Source organism: Myotis yumanensis, unplaced genomic scaffold (assembly GCF_028538775.1).
Source record: "Myotis yumanensis isolate MYYU_CA2020_CCGP unplaced genomic scaffold, mMyoYum1.0.hap1 SCAF_1, whole genome shotgun sequence".
NCBI classification, from domain to species: domain Eukaryota; kingdom Metazoa; phylum Chordata; class Mammalia; order Chiroptera; family Vespertilionidae; genus Myotis; species Myotis yumanensis.
This window is the reverse complement of record NW_027223752.1, coordinates 48,793,682-48,819,012: the sequence shown is the minus strand read 5'-3', so window position 1 is coordinate 48,819,012 and position 25,331 is coordinate 48,793,682. Positions and strand designations below refer to the sequence as shown.

At 44.1% G+C, this 25,331-nt stretch overlaps 3 pseudogenes; 2 read left to right on the top strand and 1 right to left on the bottom strand.

Annotated features, from left to right (window-relative positions):
- Positions 1-954: 954 nt before the first annotated feature.
- LOC138999479 (ubiquitin-ribosomal protein eS31 fusion protein-like) lies at positions 955-1,859 on the bottom strand (annotated as a pseudogene).
- A 9,404-nt stretch (positions 1,860-11,263) lies between these two features.
- LOC138998599 (nuclear pore complex protein Nup88-like) lies at positions 11,264-13,911 on the top strand (annotated as a pseudogene).
- Positions 13,912-14,587: 676 nt separating this feature from the next.
- Positions 14,588-15,547, top strand: LOC138997808 (procathepsin L pseudogene; annotated as a pseudogene).
- The last annotated feature ends 9,784 nt before the right edge of the window (positions 15,548-25,331 follow it).

Genomic DNA, 25,331 nt, shown 5'->3' with positions numbered 1-25,331 from the left:
TGTTGGGTGTCTGTATAATATTCTTTATTTCAGTCAGTGTATGCTTAATTTCTAGTTGGTTCTTTATCACAACATCAAGGGTCTCATTAGATTTCTTGTAGATCTCATTAAGTTTATTGGCAGTTTCTAGAAAATTATTAAAAGACCTTAAAAGTGTGGTTTTGAGCTCTATATCCTCCCATTCTGACATTTGTGTCCTGTTTCTTTGTTTCCGCATTTTTTATGCTTTCTTGCTGCACCCCCTAGTGGTCTTTGTGCGCAGTCTTGTTGTAGTTAAGCCTTGATTGTTGTAGGTAAACTGGGGGCAATTTGACCTCCAGGCCAACTGGCTGTGAGAATCAGCTGTGTCTGCAGTGGGAGAACTTCTGTGCTCTAGGGAGGTGCTAATCTAGCCTTTGCCTGAGGCTATCCAGCAAATGCCTCTGTGCAGGGTTTGGGCAGGGCGGGTCCCAGGGGATCAACAGGGTGGGCAGAGCAAGCAGTTATGGCTGCTCTCAGTCCTGTCCCCAGGGGCTCTGCCTCTCAGAGTCCCAGCAACCGCTGCAAACCTCAGAGAGAAAGCTGCCTTTGAGTCCCGACCGAAGCCAGACAGTCCCGCTTCTCCCGTTTGAGTCTGGGTCCCTAGAGACTTGCCTGAATCTGGAGCTCAGAGTCTGAGACTCTCTCCCGATTGAAACAGACAACCGCGCCCTCAGCCGCCAGCCCACTCCGCATGCACTCCGCACCTTAGTATTTTACTTCAGCACTGCGCCTCCTCTGAGTCTCAGTATGCTTTTCTCTTTCCTCCTAGTTGTAGAACTTCCACTCAGCCAGCCTTCCTGTGATTCTGGATGATGTCCGTTCTGTCTTTTAGTTGTATTTTTGAAGTGGTTGTTCGAGGCAGCAAACTCTGGCATTAACCTATGCCGCCATCTTGGTTTCTCCAGTTCACATCTTTTATTAACCCATATGCTATTACTCGTCTTCTGGTTTGTTGAAGCAATAGGTCAGACAACATTTGCCACAGTAATGTCTGTCTAAGTAGCTGGCCATAAAACTCCAGCACCACATTCATCTGAAGGGCACCCCTGACGAAGGCGACTGCTTTTGCCATTCTCATCCACTTTGCATTATTTCAGGACAGCCAGCTTAACCTTCTTTCTCTTGTGCTTATTCTTCTTGGGCGCAATGTAAGACTTCTTCCTTTTCTTAGCACCACCATGAAGGCTCAACACAAGATGAAGAGTGGACTCCTCTTGAGTGTTGTAGCCAGATGAAGTACGTCCATCCTCCAGTTGCTTGCAAGCAAAGATCAGTCTTTGCTGATCAGAAGGAAATACTTCCTTATCCTGGATGTTGGCCTTTGCATTTTCTATTGTGTCCGAGGGTTCAACCTTGAGAATGATGGTCTTTCCCATAAAGGTTTTCATGAAAATCTGTATCTTAGCTATGATTCCACTACAGGTGGTGGGTCGGAAAGGAAGAGCTGCTTGTCTCTTCTTAGTAGGGAGAGAATTTCTCCCAGAACTATGCCCCCACCCCAGCAGATTTCTTCTCTTGGCTAGAATTGAATCTAGACCACTCCCTTGGTGCTTGACCCAGGGTGCCCTTTCCATAGCACATGGCCATGGAGACCAATTCTCTGCTTTCCCAAGGATGGATGGGATAGATTTAGACAGGCAACCAGCAGTGTATATCATGACAACTTATACCTTATGAGCTTATAAATAGCTTGTAAATGTTTTTTATACATTTCTACTAATGTGTTTCTCTCTCCACATCCCATGCTTGGGGTTACTTCAACTGCCACCATCCCTTTCTTAACAGCCTCAAGGGTATTCTCTCTTTAACCCACACCCCATCACATACCTCCACTCCATGTCCCCAGAAGCCTTATAATTCCCTGTTTAAGAAAGTGGAGAGAATTTCTTTCTCCACTGACTGAAAGAGAGCTCAGAATGCCATTCTCCCATTTATTTATTCACTTAGTATATATTTATTGAGTGTCTACCCTATGTCAGCCTGGCAGGGTGCTATGTGCTGAGAAAGGTAAATAAAGCACAGCTTCTGCCCTCAAGGAACTTGTAGAGGAAATAAGTAAATAGGCAAACCATCTAGTATGATGGTTGTTATATAAGGGGGTGGGGGATAGAGAACTATCAATAATATGGTTCAGGGACATTGTGGGGGAAAATAAGTATTTACAAGGTGGATTGGAACCAAGCCACATTGCTGATGTTTCCAAACTACTGGCTTAAAAATAAAATTTTTGAAGAATAATCAATTTACCAATTAGGGGCCATATAATGTTCCATATTAAGAGGAAAGCACGAGGGAAGGTTAGATTCTCCAGCTTTCCAAAGCAGTTGGTGACTTTGTCATTTACTAACTTACCTGAGCATCTCTTTTCTAGATTTTAATTAGAAGTACATATATGATGTTAAAATATATTCTACTAACTGCTGAATGTTTCTTGTAAATTTTCATCAAGTTTCAGAAGGAACAAAATATTTTAGAATGAGCCCCTTATTGAATCTGGGTCTCTCTTACTCAAGATCATTTTCATTTATTTCAGAATTGTGTCAGGAGTCAGGGAGATGTTATATACTTGGCGGCTCCTACTTCTTGAGAATCATCCTGACTTCCCACGTGGCTTTCCTAGCTCCTCCTCAGACTCATCCAATCATTGTCTCCACATCTTGGTCCTTTGCTCTTTGCTAGTCTCTGCGCACACCCTCTCCCATGGAGACAGCATCTGTTTATGCGATGCTCCTATCACAACCATGTGACTTATACACAAATTTACACTTTGGTTCTGTCTCTCTTCCAAGTGCCAAATCACATTTCCATATGACTGATGGATATTTCCAATTGGGTGTATTGCTAGTAATTCCAACTTAGTACACTGAAAGTCATCATACCCTCTTCATCATCTCTAATTCTATTTCTAATACAGGGTGTCCCAAAAAGTATACACACTGTAACTGCTGCTAGCTCAATTTTAAAGATGAAATGTATTTTAATAAACACTGCCTTTATAATTATTCAAAGTGTGTATATTCATTTGGGGGGGACACCCTATATTTATTTATTCAAGGCCAACCAATTCAAATCCCATCTCCCCTATCGTAGTGCCTGTTATGGGACTTGACCTATTATAGACCAGGCTATAGACTGGTGAGCAGGCAGCCTACCCCTCATAGATTCAGGTGATGATGTATCAGATAGTGAGTGACAATCATCTCAGCTAAAACTGATCTCTCATGTCTGATCTTCTAAAACTTTCATTGTCTATATAATAAAGATACAGCAATAAGAAGGGCTTTGAAGAGAATTTGTATGGGCTGGGCACTGTTGTAAGTGCTTAATACACAATAATCATTTAATCTTCACAACCCTGTGAGATAGCACTGTTTCTCCTACCTTTGTTTTTTACAGAAAAGGAAACAAAGACAGAGAGAGTGAAGAAACGCACCTAGAATTACAACGCTGGTAAGTGATGAGTTTGCTTCCATGAAAATAAAATAAAATTATAACAAATTCTGTTTGGGGTAAAAATAAAGAATTTAAACCAGTAAAACATACACTGAACCATGTATATAGGGATGCACATTTCCCTTTGGCGTTGGGCTGTGATGTGACTTGGCCCAGCATTATTGGAACCTGCCTTTATTTAAACGTTTGCTATTTCATGCATCATACAGCTTTTACATTAATTTGATTTTTTAAAACATCACATTAAAATATTATGTATCTTGATTACTGGGTTGTTTTTGGCACCTCCTTAAACTTTGTGCTGCTCTGATCCTGGCTTGAGTGGTAGAGTGGGATTCAAACCAAAGCAGTCTGGCTCCAAGGCTCCTGGCCATTACAATGCTCATGTCCTAGAACTCCGATTTTTGTATCTATAGCTGCATATGGCTGTTCTTTTCAATTAAACTAAAATCCGTGAGGGTATAGACCACTTATTATGCTGCCTTCTTATATCTCCGAAGCATCTAGCATGGTGTTTGTTCGGCACACAAGGGTGCTTGATAAAGGTTGGCTAAAAGGGAATCAAAAGAGACTTAAAAAAGAAAAAAGAGAGAGAGAGACTTTACCATCATCACCAGCTACTGTTGCCACAATTTGTAGTTTTGCTTTCTTTACTGCAATTTCCCTCACATATTGCATTTTAATATTAAAAAAAATTCACTGAATATTATATTTCATAAAAAGATGATGGCTCTGTCCAGTGTGGCTCAGTTGATTATGCATCATCCCATGCACCAAAAGGTTGAGGGTTCGTGTCCCAGTCTGGGCACATATCCAGGTTGCAGGTTCAAACACCAGTCCAGAGCGCATGAGGGAGGCAACCAACCAATTTCTCTCTTACATGGATGTTTCTCTCTCTCTCTCTCTCTCTCTCTCTCAAATCAATAAAAACATTTTTAAAAAGGATGATGAATGAACACATTAATAAAAACATTATGAAAATAAAATGCTTTCTTCAAACCAGTGTTTTCTTTTCAGTGCAACTTTTTGCATTTTTTGGAAATATATGGCTTTTGGGAAGAAATCCTAGAAGTTTTAGTTTTGTGAGTGAACAGATCAGTGTCGTAAAGAGAAGATAGGATGCTCATTGACATCATTGTCAGCTCTTTAGTTACAAAATGATAGTTTCTGAAGGCACAACAGTTCTGTGGTTTATGCTTCCCTACAACCCTGAGCTCCTCCCACCCCCTGCTGCGCAATCCTCTGGCGTGGTAATGTCACTCCTGGTCGCTTACATCTTCTCCAGCACCACTTCTGGGCATGCCAGGAGGGGATGAGTATTTTCCCTCCCACCAGTGAACAATTAGAAACGCGGCTTTTTTTGGAGGTGGGATCAGGGGTGAATGAGACAGTTTCTTCAGGGTGCATTATATAAAACCCTCTGAGAGCTCTCCTCGGGGTAGGAGTCTTTTTTTAAAAAATATTTTATTGATTTTCTACAGAGAGGAAGGGAGAGGAATAGAGAATTAGAAACACTGATGAGAGAGAAACATCAATCAGCTGCCTCCTGCACACTGCCCACTGGGGATGTGCCCGCAACCAAGGTACATGCCCCTGGCCGGAATCGAACCTGGAACCCCTGAGCCCGCAGGCCGATGCTCTATCCACTGAGCCAAACCGGTCAGGGCTCGGGGTAGGAGTCTTGGAGACAAAATAAAGGAAATGGATAGCACCAGGGAAGGTTCATAGCAGGTGACTTCTGGGCCCCTCTTGCTGGGCATTGTCGCTGTCAAAGAGTTCTAACCCTTCTTGCAGGTCCACTCCTGGGCTGGAGTGAAAAGATACAAGTCACTTTGATGTGCTTGTCTGTATGTGAAAATCCTCTGAGCAGGTTTGAGCTTCCGTTGAATTTTATTTTGGAGTATTGTATGCTTCCTGGTTTATGGATCCATGTTACAAAGAGCCTTCAAAGAGTAGAGCCAGGCACACTATCACAGCTTGAAACTTGGGGTCATCCTCATGCTTCCTTATGCTCCTGGGTTCTGCCAGGAATAAAATACTGTACTCAGACATATTTGGAAATCTTACTGTTAGTCTATGTAGCATGAAGCATTGTGTAATTACCCAAACTCCACCGCGATAGCATTTGCCTAAGGTTTGTCTCACTATGAAGAGACCAGGTGTGAGGAGAACTGAATAGAATTGTTAGTTTGCTCTAAAGGACAGTATTGCTGGAAAGCATCTTTCCCATCAGATTTGTGCACGGAAAACCCTGCTTCATTCCTGGTGCAAATACAACTTCATGAATATTGGGGAAAGAAGAAACACTCCTGCTGAACATAATTTTTTTTTTAAATTGATTTGAGAGAGAGAGAGAAAAACATGGCTTTGTTGTTCCACTTATTCACGTACTCATTCGTTGATTCTTGTATGTGTTCTGACTGGCGATCGGACCCTCAACCTTGGCATATCGATACGATGTGCTAACCAGCTGAGCTACCGGGCCAGGGTGAACATAGTCTTTTTTTGATGCAGTTGTTAGCTCCTCTAGGGCATCCCTCTTCATCACCTAGACCACCATGGACTATAATGGGGTGGCAAAATTTTTCAAGTTTAATGAACACTCAAATCCATTGTAACTTCAATTATAATAATCTGAGCAGAGAAAAGAGTTTGGTTAGAGAAATCTGAGTTAGAGAAATCTGGTGAGAGTCTCCAAATAGATGAAAAAGAATAGCGCGAAGAGTCACTACAAAGTGAGAAAAAAGGTTGCAAAGAGTGGACAGCGGCAGGGCACAGTGAGTGCTAAGTCCTGGTGCTGCATGTTACCTCTCTGCGTTCTCAGGGGAGGCAGGAACATTTTGAAAGTAAGTGAGGCAGCCAGAGCTTCATCTGGGGTGAGCCAGCCTCACACCAGGGCACAACAGAGGTCAACAAACATCCTACCCCTCCTTCTGGATCAAGGCCAGTTCTATGCACAATGGCAGGGTGCTTAAATTTAGAGGCATGAGGGTTTGATGTCCAGTCTTAGATTTAGATGAAAAAAGGTTAAGAAAGTAACAAGTGGGGACGTCTGGAAGGATGTGATTTAAGGAACACGAATCGTGGGGCAGGTGCTGGCCACGGGGCTGGAGACGTGGGTGGACATAATGCCGTCCTCATGGAGCTGTGACCTGTCCACGACCGTGTATCTTACATTCCAGCCCGCTACACCTCCAGGATTGCCTGGTGTTAGATAAATTGCAAGCCCTCTTTCAGAACCACGTGCTGATGTGGATGGGAATTACAGCTAGAAAGGTCTGCAGGGATGACTCCCTTTCCTTTCCTACTTCCGTGGTATTGCCTGCACTTCAAGTAACCTTTGTACCACCCCCCTCCGCGCAGTGTTTCTTCAACACCTGCCTCGACTTTTCTCCTGCTGAGCTCTGCTCTACCACACATTTGCCTCCCCAGAGAGCTAATTATGAGCCTCTATTTCAGTACCTACTTACAATGAAAGCTTGTGTCAGATATCTATGTGCAAATTTTGATGGATATGATTCCAGAAGAGTGTTGAAGCAATGCCCTTGGAGATGTTTGCCATCCAGGTGATGGTTCAGGGAAGTTGAAATAGGTCTGGGCGGGTCAGTGCTGGCCAAGTGGATGCCTAATACATGTTTATGGACAAAAGCCATCACGATAATGATGGAATGACCTAGTGCAAGTTTGTTTGGAACATTTTCTGTTTATATAAAGAGACAGAGGAACCTCTGTGTTCATCAAGGTCACAGCTTAGGCTACCTCACCCTGGTAGGTAAGTGCACACCTTTGCAAGCCCACCAGCCTTTCTCTACCTTGAGAAGTAATGTTTCGGATCTAACAGTAGCTGAACATATTTGAGCACTGGGTCTCAAGCTTTGGATTTTTACTCACAGCCTTTCTTGTTAATGCTATAATCTCTTCTAATGCTATCATCTCTTCTGGTCTCTGAGCCAGTTCTAAATGGCTGGGATGCTGTTATCACTGCCTCGTCTCCATTTCATAGGTGTGAGCTGCAAGGGGGATGCGAGGGAGGGGTTGAAATAGGAACAGTGTAAGTGTTTGTTGATTTACCTACATCTTGGATTTTGAAAAGGAAACTCAGATCTTCCAAATTGGCTTTTATCATCTACTCAAGGTGGAGAACTCTGTAGAAATGCCCCTCCCCTTAATACAAGACGAACAGAAACTCTGTGTTCAGAGCTTCCATGCACTTTTGTGTTTAAAGATGGAAATGTCTGTGGGACTAAAGATCTCCAAGCCCCACTGCAGGCCCCTCGTTTCCGGGGGTGGGGGTGTAGGGAGCAGGGGGCGCCCTATAAAACCGTGTGTTGCTGAAAACCCTCCTGGGATTCCCTCCACCTTGAGGCAGGGTTCAGCATGTCACCAAACTGACAGCAGGGGAATGTTTCACCGGCCTGACTTGTTCTTACTCTTTTATCCAGGTTTCACTCGGTGTTTCTGCACCCTGCTGGGTGTGGGAGGTGTGACTCACCAGGTGAGAGGAAGCTGTTCTGTGCGTACAGCCAGGGTGCTGCAGGATGATTGAGGAACTGCTCATTCAGGCTCGGTGACATTTTGTTCTTCCTCAGATATGCGATTGGCTACTTGCTCCCAAGGAGAACCAGTCCGTTGAGAATTCAAATATTACATTAATTCCTCTTTCTACACAAGTGGCCAAACAAGTTTTTTTTTTTTTTTAACTGGAAACATAGCCTAGTGCCCGGAGAAAGATGGGGGTGAGGAGAAGAGAGACTGAGTTTAAAAGGCAACGGAACCTGTAGGAAATTGCTTTTCTGCCTAATTGCAAGGTTTATGACACTTCTTCATTGACTGTGATCTGAGGCATCAGCAGACTAAGAAAGGATTTTAGTGAGGACAACCTCACATTAACCCGTGCCACGAAGCTTCCTCTTTCCTGTCGCAGCGCCATCTGCTTGGCCCAGGTCTCAGGGGACCGGACCCCTGGCCATCTGACTCCTCTGAGTTGCATTTTGTACATAACACCTCCTCCCTGCACTCTCAGGCTAGGGGCTTGTGCAGAACGCTAGCGGCTACAGACCTGCTACACCTGTGGAAAGAAGCTAGTTAGATGGACGCTGCTAAAGTCAGGTGAACCTCCACACCAGGGGTTCCAGGGAAGCAACCTCACAGGCTGACCGGATCACACATTCCTAACTGGGCAGGTCATGGTCGGGAGTCACATCCCCGGCATATACCTTTTTTAGTAAAAGGTTTATCTTTTTTAAAAAATATATATTTTTATTGATTTCAGAGAGGAAGGGAAAGGGAGAGGGAGATAGAAACATCAATGATGAAAGAGAATCATTGATCAGTTGCCTCCTGCACGCCCCACACTGGAGATCAAGTCTACAACCTGGGCATGTGCCCTGACAGGGAATTGAACCTCCTGATTCATAGGTCAACGCTCAACCACTGAGCCGTGCTGGCTGGGCTAAAAGGTTTATCTTTGCTTTAAGCAAGCCCTGCCCATTGTTTCTGTGCATCTAGATTTACACACCTTTGATACCTCTTTTTTTTTTTTTTCAGAGCAACCACCCTCAAAAGAGCACAGAATCTTAACTATCCTGGAATCCAATCCCACCTTCATGTAATCATCCTGGTGCATGAAAATTCATGCACTCAGGGTGGAGGGGGGTCCCTCAGCTCTGCCTGTGCCCTCTAGCAGCTCAGGAGCCCTCGGAGGTGGGGGTGGGGGTGGGGGGGATGTCTACCAGCTGGCTTAGGCCAGCTCCTAGGGGGATTAGGCCTAAGCTGGCAGTCAGACATCCCTCTGGCAGCCTGGAAGCCCTCAGGCTTCAGAGGAGGTGGGAGAGGCTCCTGCCACTGCTGCTGTGATCGCAGCCATCAGCCCAGCTTGTGGCTGAGTGGCGCTCCCCCTGTGGGAGCACACTGACCACTAAGGGGCAGCTCCTGCATTGAGCATCTGCCCCCTGGTGGTCAGTGCATGTCATAGTGACCAGTTGTTCCTGGTGGTTCCACCATTAGGGTCAATTTGCATATTATCCCTTTATTAGATAGGATAGTATTGGGAGTTCTAGCCAGCATGATTAAGCATCAGAAAGAAATAAAAGGCACCCAAATTGGAAAGGAAGGAGTAAAATTATCTCTGTTCACAGATGACATGACCTATATGCAGAAAATCCTAAGGATTTCTCAAACATTCATGTGTGCACACACCCATGCACACCAGCTAGAGTTAAACAAATTCAGTAGCTGCAGGATACAAAATAACTCATGAAAATCAGTTACATTTCTATACACCAGCAAAGAAAATCTGAAATGGAAATTTAAAAAATAATTCCACTTACCATGATATTAAAAAGAATGCTTAAGAATAAATTTTTAACCAAGGAGGCTAAAGATTTGTACACTGAAAACTACAAAACACTGCTGAAGGAAATTAAAGAAAATGTAAATAACTGGAACAATATACTGTGTTCAGGTATTGGAAGACTTAATATTGTTAAGATAAAATACTACCCAAATTGCTCTACATATTCAATGCAATCTCTATCAAAATCTCAGCACTATTTTTGCAGAATAGAAAAACCCATTCTAAAATTCATATGGCGTCTTGAAGGAGCCTGAATAGTCAAAAACAATCTTGCAAAAGAAGAAGAAAGTTAAAGTTTTCACACTCCCTGATTTTAAAACTTACTACAAAGTTGCAGTAATCAAAGCAGGATGGTACTAGCATACAGACAGACTTACAGACCAATGGCCTAGAATAGAGAGCCTGGAAGAAAACCCTTGCATCTATGCTCAAGTGTTGTTGTCTTTTTTTTTTACAAAGGTGCCAAGACCATTCAATGGGGAAAGGACAATCTTTTCAACAAATAATGCTGGAAAAATGGAATATCCACATTCAAAAGAACGAAATTGGACCCTTACCTTATACCATATACAAAAATCAACTCAAAATGGAAAACAAACCTAAACTTAAGAGCTAAACTATAAAATTTGAAAAACATAGGCAAAACATTTCATAACATTGTATTTGGTATTGATTTTTTTTTGATGTGACATCAAAAGCACAGACCCCCCCCCCCAAAAAAAAGACAAATTGGGCTTCAACAAAATAAAAACTTTAATGTATCAAAGGTCACTATCAAGAGAGAGGAAAGACAATCCATAGAATGGGGAAAAATTGCAAATAATCTATTTAATAAGGGATTAATGTCCAGAATATATTAAAAATTGCTCTAACTCAACACCAGAAAATCCCAAACAACCTAGTTTTAAAATAAGTAGATAACGAGTGAGGTCTTATGGCTCTTCCAGTTCAGCTCAACTACTGAAAAAATGCAGCTGCATGAGTGACCCGAGCCAACAGAATTACCACCCATTCTACCTTCAGAATTGTAGGAAATGATAATTTGCTGTTGTTTTGGGGAAAAAGTGGGCAAAGAATTAAATATTTCTCTAAAGCAGATATACATACAGCCAATAAGCACATGAAAAGATGCTCAACATTATTAGTCATTAGGGAAATCAACACTACAATGAGATATTGCTTCACACCCCTTTGAATGGCTATTACAAAAACAAACAAACAAACAAACAAAATAACTAAGAAAAAACAAACAAAACCTCCAGAAAATAACAAGTGTTGGCAAAGGTTGGAGAAATCAGAACTCGAGCATTGCTGGTAGGAATGTAAAATGGTGCGGCTGTTGTGGAACACGGGTCAGTGGTTCCACACAAAGTTAGACATAGGATGACCATATGATCCAGCAATTTCTCCCAAAGGAATTGAGAACAGAGAACCATGTCCTATTCCGTGTCTCTAGGAGGGACTGAAAACCCAGAGCCCTTAGAGGCTGAGAAACCGGCTTCTTATCATTGCCTTTGTCCATCTCCGCTGCTGCCACAGTTGCTGACAAGAAACCTGGTCTCAGGCTTTAGTGGAGAACTCTTCCTGTGGGAAGGAGAAGACAGCTGTTACTTAGTGGTTTGCCTTTGGGGCCTCAGCGGCGTGGGTGAGGCGCCCTCCCTCCCCCCAAACCAGAGGTTGCTTTACATAAATCCACCCTTGTTTGAAATCCATCAAGTCTTGTTAAGTCCAACACAACATCACATAGCACTTATAAGAATAGAAGGACTTACGGTGTTAGAATTACCTAAATGGTGGGGGATGAGTTCTGAAGTTGAAGGTGGAAAATGAACAGTGAACTGCAGCACCCCTCCAATCGCTGAGACTGTTCACCAGTTCTGCCTCTCTGACTCCAAGGCATGCTGCCTGGTATCCAAGTGAAATGCTGGATCCCCACAGGGTGCTGTTGGCATCAGACAGTGTAACAAGAATTTTCTCTCTACGTGAGCCCCAGACACCCCCTAAGGTCATCACACTGTCAGAAGCAGCAGAGGAAGGTCTAATACTCAGATAGAGGCAGGGCATGCGCCACATCTTTAGGAGAGTCAGCAGTTGCGTTTGACTTTGGACCATTGGCAACAGTCCCCCAAATTAAATTCAGATAAAAAGGCAAAGATCAAGTAGTGGCATACCCAGTGTGCATCTGATATGAGAATGGGGAGACTTTCCTTACATACGTTAGTGTGTTACACAGCCCTGGGAATACGAGGAAGCCGTTAGGTCTATTGCTCATGCATCCTGCAGCTAAAGACAACTATGGTGACAATGTTTGTGCTGTACTCTGCTTACCCCATGTCCCCAGTGTCTTAGTGATCGCTGCTGAATCAGGAAGCTGTGTCCCTGTGTTGTGCTGGAAGGGGAAGAAGCAGATGATCAAACATCAGACAGGTCCTGGGATTGCAGGGCCGACCTCATCCCTTCTCTGTTCGTATATGAGTGTGTGGAGCTGGAGCTTGCCCTGAAACTGGCATTTGTAGAGGGTGATCCCTTTGATTCTGACTTTTCTTGTCCGATTAATCTTCATAGAGACCCCAAGGGTCCTTCAAGCTATCACAGGACTCAGGAAGCTAATGAACATAGTGTTGGGCTAATTGGATTTAGAAATCTCCTACATTTCTTGGATCAGATGAAGATAAGGATAGTTTATAGCAGTGGTTCTCAACCTTCCTAATGCCGCGACCCTTTAATACAGTTCCTCATGTTGTGATGACCCCTCACCATAAAATTATTTTCATTGCTACTTCATAACTGTAATTTTGCTACTGTTATGAATCGTCATGTAAATATCTGATATGCAGGATATATTTTCATTGTTACAAATTGAACATAATTAAAGCATAGTGATTAATCATAAAAACAATATGTAATTATATATGTGTTTCCCGATGGTCTTAGGTGACCCCTGTGAAAGGGTCGTTCGACCCCCAAAGGGATCTCGACCTACAGGTTGAGAACCGCTGGTTTATAGGCAGTTACTCCCAAATAGAAATGCTTTGTGGAGCACACTGTTTGTAAGAAGCCAGTGCCGTGCAGGGAGTCAGCTCTGATCCGAGGATTCTGGGGCCCGTGACGATCTGCATCCCCAGTACCTACAAATGCCTCCCAAGGCCTTTATTAAGCACAGTCCACCCAGCATCTCCTCCCCTGCTTTGTACTCAAGATGTTGCAGTGGTAGAGCCTCCCCTCTGAATTCTGGCTGAACCCTCGGATTCCTTTGAAAAGCATTTTAGAAGCACTTTGTAAAATAGTGCTGCAAATCCAGCATTTTTGAAATCATCTGATAAGGAATGTCTTCATCTCATCAGCAGAGCCACCCAGGTGTTCAGGGAACAGTACATTCTTAAACAGGACCTGGCAAAGGGGCAGGTCCAGCTGAAGGTCAAATTATTATGTGACCAAAAAAAGAAACAACGAGAAGATCTCAGTTATTGTCTAGAAGAGAGGAAAGTCTATGACAGCGGCTCTCAACCTGTGGGTCGCGACCCCTTTGGGGGTCGAACGACCCTTTCACAGGGGTCGTCTAAGACCATCGGAAAACACATATATAATTACATATTGTTTTTGTGATTCGTCACTATGCTTTAATCATGTTCAATTTGTAACAATGAAATTGGGGGTCACCACAGCATGAGAAACTGTATTAAAGGGTCGCGGCATTAGGAAGGTTGAGAACCACTGGTCTATGGGAAATGGCTGAGCCCTTCGCTGACAAATATGAGGAAGTCAAGGAAAAACAAGAAGATAGGAACAGGATGAATAAAGTATGTCATAGTTTTCATTATCAGCTCCCAGCTCTCTCTGCTAGTGAGAGACACATGAAGAACGAATTACAGCTGATGCCTGATCAATTTTGACATTTGGGCAATGCTATCAAACAGGTTATTATGAAAAAAGATTATCAGCAGCAAAAGATGAAAAAGGTACCGAGTCCTCAAAAACCCACCATTACTCTCAGTGCCCACCAGCGAAGGTGCATTCAGCCCATCCTAAAAATGAAGGGCGAGCACGTAGGGGAAATGCTGAAACAAATTAATGATGTCTGAAATCGTGTAAATTTCTGACACCACCACAGCACAGTCACACCTAAAGTTAACACAAGTGAAGGTTTAAATTCATATTGTAAAATAAACAGCATTTTCTAATTTATAGAGGCATTTGGATAAAAAAAAAAAAAGAATTGAAAACAGGGACTGAAATAGAAACTTATGCACCAATGTTCATAGTGGCATTATTCACAATAGCCCAAAAGGTAGAAATAACTCAACTGTTCACCAAAATGTGGTAACTACATATAATGGCATATTATTTAGCTATAAAAAGGAATAAGGTTCTAATACATGCTATGACAGATAATCCTTGAAACATCATGCTAAGTGAAATAAACCAAACACAAAGGGACACATATTTTATGAAAGTAAAATAGAGGTTACCAGCAGTTTGAGGGAGGAGGAGATGGGAAGTTATTATTTAACAGGTACAGACTTTCTGTTTCGGATAAGGATAGTGGTGATGATGGCATAAAACGGTGAGTATACTTAATAGCATGGAATTGCACACTTAAAAATGGTTAGTTAAAATGGTAAATTCTATGTGATGTATATTTCACCACAGTAAAAAAGATTTAAAAAAATACACATGCTCTAGTCTTGCTCAAAGACCCCTGGGCCTACATATACTGACTGTACCTGTGCAGCTGTGCCCGCCACAGGTTTTAAAAACATGAATCCTTCCCTCTTCCTGACTGCCCTTTGCTGAGGAATAGCTTCAGCTGCCCCAAAACTTGATGGAAGTTTAGATGCACGAAGGAACCAGGGGAAGGCAACACACAGGAAACTCTATGGCCTGAATGAAGGAGGATGGAGGAGAACGATGTGGGACAAGAATATGAACATGATTGAGCTGCACAACCAGGAATACAACCTAGGGAAACAGAGCGTCACCATGGCAACGGATGCCTTTGGTGACATGACCAATGAAGAATTCAGGCAAGTGGTGAATGGCCTTCAAAATCAGAAGCACATGAGAAGAAAAGTGTTCCGGGAACCTCTCTGCTGAATTCCCCCAACTGTGGATTGGAGAGAGGAAGGCTGTGTGGTTCCTGTGAAGGACCAGGGTCACCGTAGTTCTTATTGAGCTGTTCCAGAAAACTGGCAAACTTATTTCACCAAGTGATCAGAACCTTGGAGCCTGCTCTCAGTGTCGGGCAATAAGGGCCGCAGTGGTGGCCTAATGGATAATGCCTGCCAGTATGTTAAGTCCAACGGGGAGGGCTGGACTCAGAGAAATCCCATCCATATCATGCAAAGGTTGGACCCTGCAAATACAAGCCCGAGGGTTCTGTGGCCAATGACGCTGGCTTCCTGGACATCCGTGTGCAGGAGAGGTCCCTCGCGAAGGCAGTGGCAACTGCAGAGCCCACCTCTGTTGCAGATGCATGACAGCTTCCGGTGCTGCGAAGAAGGCGTTGGTGATGATCCGGACTGCAGCAGTGAAGACCTAGGTCACGGCGTTCTGGTGGTTGACTGTGGCTTTGAAGGAGCAGCATCAAATAGCAGTAAATATCGGATTGTCAAGCACAGCTGGAGCGCAGCTGGGGGCAAGAATGGCCATGTAAAGATGGCCAAGGACCAGAACAAGCCGGGGGAATCGCAGCTACCCGGCTGTGTGAGAGGATGGTGACGAAGAAAGACTTGATTGAGAGCAGGATACCCAGAGGAGGAAGTTTATCTTAAAACTGACCGCATTTTACTGAAGCAGATCTTGAAGATCCAAGTTGTGACTTGAATTCTGTGACATTTACACTGGTAAAATGTTATCACTTCTTTAATTACTGCTGGAAACAGTTTTGTATGATTGATTTGCCTAATAACTGAAATTTGATGTCTTATAAGTACATATAAAGTTTTACCTTAAAAAAAACCTGAATTCTATATGCAACCCCCCCCCCCCCCCAAAAAAAAAACAACAACATATATCCCAGTCTTGATGAGGCTCACTGATTAATACAGTAAATATGGGTTGGGAACCTGGAATATGTATTTTTTTAAAATATATTTTTATTGATTTCAGAGAGGAAGGGAGAGGGAGAAACATCACTGATGAGAGAGAATCATTGATCGGCTGCCTCCTGCACGCCGCCCACCACCCCTCCCCCCCCCCCCCCCCCCACGCCTCCCATTTGGGGATCAAGACTGCAACCTGGGCATGTGCCCTTGACTGGAATTGAACCCGGGACTCTTCAGTCCACAGGCCGATGCTCGATCCACTAAGCCAAACCAGCTAGGGCTGGAATATCTATCTTTTAATGCCTTCCTGTCTTTCTCAGGCATAGCTAGGTTTGAAAACTTACGGTTTAATCTCTGCCAGGTCTTTCCAAGGGAACTGGTGCGAGCTTGTGAGGAAATGTTCACCAGTCTATGTGAAATATGTGTTTATTGTTCGTAGACACAAGTGTACTAATGTTAAATCTAAAGTGCTGCTTTAAAAATCAGAGATGGTCATGACCACATTGTTTCGGTGTTAGGATGCCCAGCCATTGAAGTGATGATGACAATAGTTCGGGTTGCTTTTTAAATGCCTGTACTTGGCAAAATAGAAATGAGCCATCCTACATTTTTGGAATGTTCATGGTTCGTGAAATTCCAAAGTCTGGGAAACTTTGCTCCAGACACCAACCATTTGAAAATTATAATGACAGAGAGACTGCTCTGCTATTTATTTTACTTGCACACTAAGAAGTGGAAAGGACCCCACACATCTTTCTCTTATTCAGAGGACCCTGGAGCAAGAAATGGCACAGGTGAAATTGAAAGCATGAGGATGCGGTTCTCCGGGGCCTGTTGCAATCTTCTTCCTCAGCAGGCAGCAGGGGCAGCCTGGAGGAGACAGGTGGCGGTGGAGCCAGGAGAGGAGAGAACAGTATAACTTCCTGGAGAACAAGTTGTTATCGTGTCTGGAGGGTGCCTTGAAGGCCCTCCTCACCTGGCCGAGTTGAGTTTGGGGGCTGAGGTGGGGCGGGGGCTGAAGTACAGCCATTTCTGGGGGTGCCTGTGTGCATTCCAGAGGGGGGAGGGGGAGTGCCAGTGTGGGGGAGCCCCGCCCGCCCCGCCCTCGAGGAGGATTAGTTAATTGCTGAAAAGTGCTTCCGCAGCACAAAGATCTGGAGACACTGCCTGTGCCTTGGCTCAGGCCTGCGTGGGAGCTGCTTTTCTGCGTCGCTAGCTAGGCTCTGCTAGGAGGCTGTGCAACCAGAAACGGCTCCTTCCTCTTGTGGGGCAGTCCTTTCAGAATTCCTATACAGTGCAATCTATTTTGAGAGAGAAGCTAAGTTTATTTTATAAGATATTTGGGCAAAGGAGCTACACCGGATTTCAGTTCTGTTTTAAATTTTTTGTGAGTTTTTAAAGTTTACACTCAGTCATTTATACATAAACAAGATTACGCAATATGTTCTATTCTGTGACCTCTCCCCCTCCCCCCCCCCCCCTTTACTTTAACAGTGTCCCCTGGAGCTCTTTCTATGTAGGTACATATAGGCTTCCCTTATTTTCTTTTTTGAATTGATTTTTTTGAGAGGGAGGGAGGGAGACAGAGAAGGAGAGAGAGAGAGAGAGAGAGAGAGAGAGACATTGGTCTGTTGCCTCCAGAACCCGCCCCGACCAGGGATGGAACCCACAACCTGGGTATGTGCTCAGACCTGGGAATCAAACTCACCACCTTCCAGTATACAGGATGACGCTCCAACCAACTGAGCCACATTGGCCAGGGCCTCCACCATTTTCTTTCACAGCCACATTCCTTCCCATAGCTGTATAGGACGCCAGGCTGTTTGCCATTTTTTACTGTTACAAACAATATTAGAGTAAATATTCTTGTACATAAATGTGTGCACTTATGTGTAAGTGTTTCTGAAGGTTGTATTCCTAGAAATGGAATTTCTGAACCAAAAGACATGCACATTTCAATTTTTGGTAAAAAAAAAAAAAAAATACCAAGGCTCTCTCCTAAAATTCTGTTCTAATTTATTTTTTTAAAATATGTTTTTATTGATTTTATTTATTTATTTATTTTTTAGAGAGAAAGAGCGAGGGATAGAGAGATAGAAACATCGATGATGATCAGCTGCCTCCTGTACACCCCCCTACAGGGGATAGAGCCCTGATCTGGAATCGAACCGGCGGCCTCTTGGTTCCTGGGTCAATGCTCAACCACTGAGTTATACCAGCCAGGCGATTCTGTTCTGATTTAGATAGCCACTATCATACTCATCAACACTGGTCATAGCATCAGGTTTTTTTAATTGCCAGCATCAGGTACAGAAAAAGCTGTGTCATTTTAAATTTCAACTCTCTGATTTACCAGGTAGGTTGTATATCTTTTCATATGCCTACCCATCATTTGGAGTTAAGGTACACAAGTTGTAAGTGTACTGCCTAATGAATTAACAACGTGAATTCTTCTTTAATCACCACCCAGGTCAAGAAGTAGATTATCAGACCTTCTCTTACCTCCCCCAAAGTAATCTCTATCCTGCCATCTAAGCCCTATAGATTATTTGTGTTTGTTTTTTAACTTTATATCAATGGAATCACACACATGCACTCCTTTGCATCTGGTTTCCTTCATTCAACATTATGTTTATGAGTCATCCATGCTCTTACCTGTAGCTGTAATATATTCATTTACATTGCTTATTATATTTCATTATGTGAATATACCACAATTTATCCATTGCTGAACATTTGGGTAGTTTCCAACTTAAAGCTATTAGCAAATAATGTTGCTATGAACATTCTTATCCTGACTTTTAGTATATACTAGTATGTGCATACATTTGTGTTGGGTGTATATATAAAAATAAAATTTGGGGGGTATGAGCAATGCTCTATCAACCTGACCTATTATATTTGTGAATCTCCTATAAATATTCCTTGCACATTAAATATTGGTTGGTTTGTATGTTATTATTTATTTGCATGTGCTCTATTTATTCTGGATGTTAATTCTGTGTCACATCTGTTGAAAATATTTCTCCTAGTCTTCATTTGTATTGCCTTTTATTTCACAAAGTTTAAAAATTTTACACAATCAATTCTGTAAATCTTTTTCTTTATGGTTTCTGGGATTTATATCTTGCTTAGAAAATCCTTTCTTATCCCAAGGTTATAAATATTCTCTTATGTTTCCTTCTAATACTATTTTATTTTCACACTAGAGGCCCAGTGCATGAAATTCGTGCACTTGGGGGGCGGGGCAGTCCCTCAGCCCAGCCTGCACCCTCTCCAATCTGGGACCCCTCGGAGGATGTCCCACTGCCGGTTTAGGCCCGATCCCTATGGCAGTCCGACATCCCTCTCACAATCCAGGACTGCTGGCTCCCAACTGCTTGGCTGCCTGCTTGCCTGATCACCCCCTAACCACTCCCCTGCCAGCCTGATTGACGCCTAACTGCTCCCCAGCCGGCCCGGTCCTTGCCCCCAACTGCCCTCCCCTGCCGGCCTGATCCCCCCAACTGCCCTCCCCTGCTGACCTGATCACCCACAACTGCCCTCCCCTGCCAGCCATCTTGTGTCTGTGGGTGCCGCCATCTTTGAGGGCAGGGCAGTCATTTAGCATATTCCCTCCTTATTGGCTGTCATCTTTGTGACAGTGTGAGGGTCAATTAGCATAGTCCCTCTTTATTAGATAGGGTTAGTTTTTTTTCATCAGTCTGGAATTTATTTTCTGAGGATAAGAGACAGAGGCTAATTTTTGTTGTTGTTAATTCTCCTCTGAAGATATTTTTTCCATTGATTTTCAGAGAGAGTGAAGGGCAGGGGAAGAGAGAGAGAGGAAAAGAGAGAGAGAGAGAGGAACTTCAATGTGAGAGAGACACACGAATTGGTTGTCTCCCCATGAGCCCCATTGGGGCCAGGGTTAGAACCTGCAACCCATGACCGTGAATCAGATCCGAGACCCTTTGGTGCAAAGGCCATTGTTCTCACGACTGGGTCACACTGGCAAGGGCCAGAGGCTAATTTATTATCTAATACTTAGAGAATGAATAAAATTATACCATTTGCTGCCTAGATTTTTTATACTTATTTTTCAAAATCTCAAGACAGATGACAACAGCAAAGAGATAAGAAACAATAAAAAAGTAAAAGAAAAACAATTTTGGCCCTGGCTGGTGTTCAGTGGATAGCACATTGGCCTGTGCACCAAAGGATCTAGGCCAGTGGTCAGCAAACTCATTAGTCAACAGAGCCAAATGTCAACAGTACAGCAATTGAAATTTCTTTTGAGAGCCAAATTTTTTAAACTGAAACTATAAAGGTAGGTACATTGCTATTAACTTAGTTAGGGTACTCCTAAGCTGGCCTTTGCTAAAAACGTCTTCAATCTGAGGGGTCGACCTCAGTGAACGTACCCCCACTTCTTCTAACGCCACTTCTTCAAAATAGACTCGCCCAGGCCGAAAACCGACTTCTGCGCATGGGCCACGAAGTTTCAATTGCACTGTACGTGCACGCCCGCACATGGTATTTTGTGGAAGAGCCACACTCAAGGGGCCAAAGAGCCGCATGTGGCTCGCAAGCTTCGGTTTGCCAACCACTGATCTAGGGTTTGATTCCCAGTCAAGGGCACGTACTCGGGTTGCAGCTCCGATCCCTAGCCTCAGTTGGGGTGTGTGCAGGAGGCAACCAGTCAATGTGTGTCTCTCTCTCTGCCTCTCTCCCTTCTACTCTCTCTAAAAATCAATGGGGGGAAATCTTCGGGTGAGGATTAACAACGAAAAGAAACAAAGGAAGAATGACAGTTATTTTTCACTTTGGGACAGTTTCCCCTAAGTTGAGCCTGTTAGAGTCTAAACGGGACACATGTTCGAAGTCGGTGGCTGGCGCCCAGAATGCCATGCATGCAGATGGCCGGAGCTATTCACTTACTATGCACATGTGGAGCTTTAAAGTGCAGTTCTCACGGACGTGTGTGTCTAATGAGGAGGAGGACTCCATCCTGACACACTCAAGGTAGCCCGCCTGCCCACTGGATCTACACCAGGAAGTCCACAGCTGCTTCTTCCCTCCCAAGGCCCCAGTGTGCGTGGACGCCCCGAAATGGATTCTGTGCTCTGAACTCATCTCCGGTACAGACAGAGGTCCAGTCTGAACTTCACTGTAAACTCCGTGGTCAGCTTTGGGTTATAGACATGGCTTCCGCAGGCAAGGCTGCCACTTGAGGAAAACAGTTCTCTTGGCTGGCTGGGTGATGGGTAGAGGCCACATATGGGAGAAATGTGTTTGACCTCAGTCCATTTCCCCCCTTTGTCTAAAGCCAAGCTCTGGCTTGTCCTGCCTATTAATTAGCAGCCCTGAGCGTGGAATTGTTTGGTTGTGCGCAGACTCTCCAGTCGCTCACAGTGTGAGGCAGTTCTGTCCTGTTTGTCCCTCCTCTTTCCTTACACGTTTTTGGGGATGTCAGTTACTTGAGATTTAGTTGATTACTTGGAGCTTGAGCTGGGGTGAGGAGAAGAAACACCCCCTCAGCGTGACAAAGATCCCCCTTAGCGTGGTTTAAGGCGGGTGCGTGAACCATCTGAGCTGGTTTTCTTGGAAATTGCTCTGCTGGCCCAGCTCCAGAAATGTAATCAAAAGTGGCCTGAAATCACAAGTTTACTGCTTGTGTTCTTAGCTTCACAATTTAAGGATTTGGCTGGTGCCTGTCCTGAAAGCATGGAATTTTCTACTGTGTATAATGAGAGAGAGAGAGAGAGAGAGAGAGAGAGAGAGAGAGAGAGAGAGAACGTGTATGTGCACATGTGCAGTGCACACGGCATGGGCTTGTCTGTACAGGCATGTTTTACAGCTGAACTGTTTATACTTATAGGGAGGCAGTGATTAAAGAATAACGGATGGCACATTTTCTTTGACTTCAAGAATCACACACCTGGATGTGTAGGTGAGTGTCTTTGGGGAAATGCGGTGGAGAATCTTGCATGGAAGTGCAACTGATCCCCTGGGCACAGGACCTGTCGCAGAAATACCCGAGGATAATTACGGAGGGGGAGTCACTGTGCCATTTTGGGAGGAACAGGTGTACTTGGCCACGCACTGGGGGAAGTGAAGACGGAGCTTTGAGGAAGTCAAGGTTGAGGCCATCACAGGCAGTTATTTATATCAGATGATGTGTACTGAAAGCAGAAGACTTTCACTCAACCACTGTCACAGAACTTTTTTGAGAAGAGGAAGGGTGTGCGTTTTGCCTTATTAAATATCCAGCGCACTCAGAGCTCCTGGTGTGGTCCCGATTTCTGGCGACCTGGACCCAGGCTCCACTGCCCGTGAAAGGGTGCATGCACTCTTCCTTCAGCCACTCTGCTACTCTGCCCATAAAATGGCCCACTTCCCATTGGTTGATAGATGTGTGACTTGATTCTTGCTTCCTTTCCCAAAATGCCCCCCTGTGAGCAGCTTGGTGTGTATATTTGGGGGGAGGGGGGTGACCTTTCATTATGTCTAAGCTCAAAATAAGGACACTGGACTCAGAAAGCAATGGCCAAAAGCAATACACTAGGAACTCCTCCATTTGCTATTATAAAAAATTAAGACTCACATAATGAGTGTTCATTTTTATATCTCTTGAGTTCTAAAGTCTGTCCCCTTACCTCATCAGGCTCTTGGTTGTGGGAAATGAGTGTGTTTTGGGACAAATATGTCAGAATTATGAGGGAGAAACTTGGCAGTAGAACAAACTCTGTGATATGCTTGACAAGAATTGAGAAACAGTCCTGGCTGGTGTGCTCAGTGGTTAGGGTGTCCCTCACACACCAACCGGGGTCAGGTTTGATCCCACCCCTGTCAGAGTGTGTGTGGGAGGCAACCAATTGCTGTATCTCTCTCACATCAATGTTTCTCTCTCTCTTCCCCTCTCTCTCTCTTCCTTCTACTTTCTCTAAAAATCAATGGGAAAAATATCCTCAGGTGAGGATTACCAACAACAACAACAAAAGAATAAGAAACAATACACTGAAGGTATTCTGAGACAGTCTTCAACTTTAGGTTCAGAAATGTAACCCAGAAGCCACAGAAAGGGAAGCACCCTTACAGCTTCATTAGGGTCATTACGGGTCTTTACTAAGGAGCCAACAGAGAGAATATTTCTGCACAAAAAGATGAGGTGTCTGTAGGAGGAGAACGTAGTCCTGCTTCCACCAGGGGTGGGTGGAAATGGCAAAGAAAGAACTTGCGGTCATTTGCTGTAAATGAGAAGGCCAAGGAGTTAGATGTCCAAAAAGCAGAACACAGCACGACGGAGCAGTAAGGAAATGCTAGGTGGTGGGAAACATGAACACGTTTGCATAAATGTTGAGATTTTTCTGGGCTTGCCCAATCCCAGGCCTTCGGAGTTTGCTTTTGTGAGGGTAAATATGGTTTAATAGTGAGCAAATATTGGTTCACAGAATTGAAACCTGTTGAGTTGAACAGGAAACATTCAAGGGAAATCTGCAGGTGGCTGCAAGCAAGGGTGACACTAAAGGATTTTGGTATGGCGGCTCCTTCTCCCCAGGGAGGGTCCCTGGAGTGAAGCCACCAATGACAGGAGAGGAAACAGGCGACTCCCCCCCCCCCCCCCCAAAAAAAAAAGAGCAGCATGGAAAGGTTCTGAGCTTATGAATAAGCTGCTGGCCCCGGGGGAGAGTGTAAGAGGCATCTGGGGTATTTGCACGTTTGTTTGCGGAAGGCAGGAAAGCTTTTCACAACTCCCTTTCCCTCTAATTCATTCAGGACATGAAATTTCCAAGGCTGCTGCCATCATAGGGCACGAATCTGTTTTCAGCTTCACTGCAGGTTTCACCACAGTGAAAGGCGTTCCAGGACGACTTCTGAAAGGAGAGCCAGCCCCACTTCTAGAATGCAGCTTTGCACCAGGATGCGCTGACTTCCAGGAGGGAGCCACATTCTTTTCATTCCGAGGCCTGGTCACCTCAGGACAGAAACCCTCACCCCCAGGCTGTGGCTGATGAATGGAAGGCGTGCCCGGTTCCGGCTCTGCCTTCAGTTGCTTAAAAACCCAAATGGAGACAATGGGTGTGTAAGGCACCATGATCCAGGGCAACATATGAGACAAGCCAGGAGAGAAGAATAGACAGAGTGCGGATGGAAATGAATCTCATTAGGGAGATTTGCTTGTGGTGCATTTGAAAGGAGCCTGAAAGACGGGTAGGAGTGTGACAGATGGAGGAGAGTGTCACGGCAGCATTATGGGTTGATATTACTGTTACGTTTGACAATAGCTAAATGAATCTGGTCTATGCAGGACACGTGGAACTTTCCAGGGCCTGGCCTCACACACTATTCTGCTGGCAGGAGCTCCCCAACGCTCCTTTGGAGGATCATCTTTTCCCCACTCTCAACCTAAGTGGTTCCAATGGGGCTAACTCCACCCCTGGCTCTAGCTTAGGCATATGATCTAGACTAGCCAATAAGAGAATGTATTCCCTTAGCGCAGTGATTGGTTCAGGGCTGGGCATGTGACCAAGTTGGGTCAGTCCTGAAGCTCTTTATGGAATCACTGGGGGAAAGGCATCCTCTTTCTGCTGGAGTTGCGGAGCTGGTGGGTTATGATTTAGGAGCTGCCAGGGACCTATTTTGTTACCATGGAGGGAGAACCTAAGTTATGGAGAAACTCCTGAGCTTGAAACTACTATTGGGCTTTTTAGTCACTCAAGCCAATAAACTCACTTTTTAACAAGCCACTGTTACTGCTTTTCCCTTGCAAACAAAAAAAGTCCTAGCCAATATAAAAAGTTTAAATACTATGCCCCAAAATAAGCAAAAACAACAACCAAAAAACAAAATAAATGAAAACAAAACCCACAAAGAACTGTGGGGGTAAGGGAATAGCAGATTCACAGAGCAGGTTCCTAGCAAAAAAAAATAAAATAAAAATCTTTCTATTGCTAACATTTTCCAGGTCAGCTTGTCAAGCCCCAGTGACTTAGATATTGGAAACTTGATTCTTAACCCCCTGGTCTGAGGCCTCTCACCAATATAGCTGACTCCTGTGTGCTGGATATTTTTCCATGAATCAGAGATGAAATATGCAGTGCCGCAGCCACAAAGCAATGAAAACATCTCCTTTGCCTTTGTGTCTCTCCAAGCTTTGTTTTTTTTCTGGGTCACACTTTGTAAGTGAAGAGTCATAATGATAATCCAGTTTGGATTTATTAACAGTTGAGTAGATGATTGAGAAAAGACCCATTAATTACCAGAAGCAAATTCTCTGCAGAAGAATTGCAAACAGAGAATGGGACAACTGCCTTCAGCCAATGAATTTTCTGCCCCTCAGGGAAAACTCTTGGATGTTTGGATCAAATGCTACATCTGGCAATGTGGGAAGATAATTGCTTTTATCGAGTGCTTACTCGTTCTTGGTACTAAGAATAATATATTGCCTACATTCCCTTAATTTCATCAGCATTACA